The following is a 4,760-nucleotide window of genomic DNA, read 5'->3' on the forward strand; positions in this document are numbered from 1 at the left end:
GCCTAAGAATCTTAATGATTTTAAGTTTTCTTCAGTATCAAAGAAATCCAGTGGTATTAATCTGGACATCAATGGGTACACTGCAAACAGAAACGGCTAATCGCTAATTCAGCATACTTTAAATGGTTTAAATTAGCCAAAATGTAAACCAATAAAGCCTTAAACAACAGTAGCACACAGCTAACAGCACATTGTACTTCCTGTTTAGGTCTCAGTGTCAGACTGTGAAACCCCTGCTGTATATAAAGGTATAACTTATTTACAGCAACCAGCAGCCACAGACACACAACATCGACAACAACCTGAAACAGTCTTCACCCCGACAGCTGCAGCATTTCACATCACATTTCTCTCCTTAGTGGAGTTCTTCTTTGATGTGCCAAAGCAGAACAAGAGAAAGGAGGGAATACTGGGTGGGGTGACAAAGAGGATAAAAACAGACTCGGGCTGTGAAAAAGAGAGAGGCCACAGAGAGATTTATGCAATATGTCAGAGAGGAACTGAGAGAAAGAGATGAAAGGAAGAGGAAAGAGCACATTCCCCCAAAGTTTCAGAGAAAATTTGATTCACACTGATCCAAAATCGATGCTGAATCCACAAGTTTCCTCCGATGATTGTTATTATGTCGTATTTTTCACTTTGCGGCGCGCCTGTCTCTTTAATACGACAGAGCGCAATCCCACAACCCTCCTGAGAGAGAGGGGGAGAGGTAAAGGAAGAAGAGAGAGAAAGAGGTAAATGAAGAGGAGGGAAGATAGAAAAAGAGATAGGAGGGAGATGAAAAAGAGAAAGAGGAGCAGGGAGAGGAGGGAGGGAGGGAGAGGCAGCGAGGGGGGAGGTTGAGTCCTTTCTCTACAGTAGGTCATTAATATTTCAAAGTGTGTGCCAGGCTCTCCCAGCCAGTCCGAGCCCAGCGAGCAGCCACAGTACCAACGTCTGTCTGAGTACCACGACGGATGCAGCGGGACTCCCGACGCTGGGGGCCCGCCATCTCCCCCAGAGAGACTGACACAGCCGGACCGAACACGGCCCACAGCCGCTTTCACAACGTTCCTCGATGTTTGGCCTAACCTCTACTACTAGTCCTGAGTCTCCCTAGCTAGGCTAGTTCTGGATTCCCAGTCCGAGGAGAATAGAGGATTTAATAGTACGTGGACAGATTAGTTGCTGGTTTACTGGTAAACTGATCTGTGACTAGAAATTAGCATTATAAGGCTCAAATATGTGTTGCCACTCTAGACAGTTTTATTCTCTTTTGATAGTAAAGGTTGATACAAATGATGTGATTTGGGCGACTGTTATTGATCGGTTTTACTTCACTATGAACTAAGTAAGCATAGCCCTGATCAACCAAACTCCATTCAGAAAACAATCATTTTAAAAGTTGTTTGCTCGTCATCTTGCGCAAAGACCCAACAAAGAATGAATTCAGACTTATTACACATTGGTATCATGATGTAGTGATTATGACATCATTTTCATCTGTTTATTGACATTGAATCACAACAAAATCTGTTTATTTTAGACTCAAAATCTTACAAAGTGTTAGGCTACATACATAAATGCTGCTCACAATCAATTTCAGTCGAGAGCTTTAAGACTGAAAAACGTCCACATTCACAGACGACCTTTATCTGATGGTACTGCCAGCTGCAGACTGTGTCCAGTGTGTCCTCTGTAACTTGGATTATTTCTGTCGACCTCATCTAACGGACACATCGGTTTCCATCCCTGGAAGCGGCTGCAGGAAGATCTGCGATACGAGCTGTGCGAGTGCAGCTCTCTAACTGGCTGTTTAGCCAACTTATTTAGACCGTGATCCTAATCTGCTTTTAATCCTGAGTGTAAATGTGAAAACAATGTGCCACATGGTCCATGAGCCCAGAGGAGACTGACTGCTTACAATCCAATTAAAATGACACTGTTCTCCAACAAAACATCTCAATCTGATTCCTGTAATTGAATTCTGTTGTGTAATGAAAAACAGAGCTGCGGGCGAGAATCAACAAAACACTTGCACTGCAAAGATACAAGACCTCCGCTTGAAAAAGACCAAAATAACGATTACACTGTTTGATCTATAAACTAAACAAGTGGGGAGATTTCATCATGCAGTGAATTAGGTTACACTGGTCTCGTTTATGTGCTTTATTTTTCATTTCACACAGTTATGAGCCAGAGTTAATATTTCATCGTGTAATCTCCAACGACGACTGACTGTTAACATCCAACAGAAAAGACACCAAAAAGGTTTCAGACAGAGAACTGCAGCCTGAAGAAGCTCTCATCTGTTCATTACACACACACATACACACACACACAGCACTCTGCAATGGTGTCTCTAAGGACCTTCATACTGCATTAGTCAGTGTGTGCGTGTGTGTGTTTGTGTGGGTGTGTTGCCTGGTAAACAGTATAAGTTGCATGTGTGCATTCATGTCTATGTTAGTTGTGTCACTAGATATGTGTGTAATGCTTGCACCCCAAGGTGTGTGCCAATGTTCCCTGTGTGTGTGTGTGTGTGTGTGTGTGGGTGTGTGTGTGTGTTGTGCACTCCTGCTGAACGAGTGGGCCCAGCTGCTGGCTCAAAGGAAGCAGTCTGAATTAAAATAATTCACCAGCTGCTATTATACAACAATTACTACAGTGCCATCAAAGCTCTCAACACACACACACACAGACACACAACACGTGTTTCATACAACATGAGTACAGTAACATAAATCACACACCAGATTAAGAAGCAGTGATTTATGTTACTGTTTGCTGCGTGTTTAATTAATATTCTTATCTGACTGGGACAAAGTAGTTTCTGGTGGCGGGTAACGACAGTGATTCATTGGATGTTCTCAGAGACACGCCTCTCCAGCGCCGACAACACCGAGGAACACAATTATCCAGAGAGGACAACAGAAGCAGAGCGTACGGCCTCATACAGGTAACACTGTACTTAAAGCTCCAGTGTGAAACACTGAGGAGGATCTATTGTCAGAAATATAATATAATATTCATAGGTATGTTTTCATTAGTGTATAATCACCTGGAAATAAGAATTGTTTGTTACCTTAGAATGAGACGTTTTTATCTACAGAGGGAGCGGATCCACCATGTTTCTACGGTAACCCAGTACTGGCTCGTTCTTAGCGAGTCTCACAACCACCGTAGTTTGTAATTTAGAGGTGAGGGGGTTGTAATCTGCAGCTACGCTGCTAGCTAAACCTTACACACCGGTCCTTCAAAGCAGTGGTTACCCACTAGGGGTCGCCAAAGCTTCACAGGGGCTTCACTCTCTGATAAACAGCCTCGTCCTGCATTAGAACAGTTCAAACAACCAACAGAACAATGGAATTTGTCAAAAAAAGAAGCCTATAAAGTATGTACGATTGTTAAATATAGATGAAACATTATACAGACATACAGATAATTGTATAAAAAGTTCAGTAAAATTTAACTCTGATGCAGTATTCACAGGAAATAATCTTAAATCAATAATTTCCTAATTTTATTATTCCTGATTAATTTGATTCCTGATTTTAATGGTGAGATTTTTACTGCCCTGTAGGACAAAATGACCAAATGACGTCTTCAGGACGTTGACAGAAATAATCAAAATCAATAATTCAAACCTCCACCAGCTGCTGAGATTTGTGGCTTTCAAAGCTCAATTCCTGTCCTGAAAACTGGAATATTGAGACTTTCTTACGGCTGTTTTCACTTATCAACAACCACAGGCCGAGCTACAAGACAACGCGGTCACATTACATCTTAAATAAGAAGGTACAGAGACAGTTTGGACTTTTCTGACAGTACCCTAACCCTAACCACCTGCACGCCGGCGCCAGGCGTAGGGTTATACAGGTGGATGTGCAATAATCAGATTTATAATCCAAACGAAGACCTGAATGTCAAAATGCTCCCGCAGTGTTACAAAAAAGAATAAAGATGACAAAGTATATAAATAAATAAATACCTGAGCAAATAAAAAGCACAGGAGGGTGCAACACAATAACAAAACTGTTTTCATTTCAATATTTTAACGACGCTTTAATGCATTAAGGTTGAGAGGGAGCCAGCTTTCATATTTGTGCTTGTGGGGTGCAGCAGCATTTTGTTGTTCAGCGATTCTGAACCTGAACTTCAGAAACCCCCTGCAGGCCTCTGAAGGCGACAGCGAACAAAATATAAATCAAAATAAAACAAAAACAGAGCTGGTTGCACAATCTGTACCCTGTACTCTCCTGTTCACAAAATGAATTTCACTGCTTACAGAGCAGAATACTGTCAGTTTAGTTTGAGCGGGGGAGGCAGGGGAAGTGTGTGTGTGTTCAGAATATTAACTAAAATTGTATTTATTGAGCCTGAAGCAGCATCAGTGATTATTCAAGGGTCAATAGTCACTTTGAGCTCACTCATCCTGCAGACGAAGGCTGTACAGTGACTGTGAGGTTGTGGACGGAGTAAAGCTCCTCACTGATAAACTGACTCCAGTTTACATTCTCTGGTCATGCGAGCTCTTTGGTTGTGCCAATAACGGCTGTTTTAAGCGCCTGATGTGTGCACGGAAATGTTTAGTGTTCATAAAGTTTGATTTACAGCAAGATTATTGAAGTGAATCCAGAGATAAATTGATGGTACCTCTTTATAATAATCATGGTATTGAGTGAATCATATCAATACTACATAATATACAAAACTGCATGGAATTAGCATGAAGTGGGCACATCTGCAAAGAGGAGACTCGAGGGTACCCACAGAACCCA

The sequence above is a fragment of the Morone saxatilis genome, unplaced genomic scaffold (assembly GCF_004916995.1).
Source record: "Morone saxatilis isolate NCDOM2014 unplaced genomic scaffold, NCSU_SB_2.0 Contig18, whole genome shotgun sequence".
Taxonomy (NCBI): domain Eukaryota; kingdom Metazoa; phylum Chordata; class Actinopteri; family Moronidae; genus Morone; species Morone saxatilis.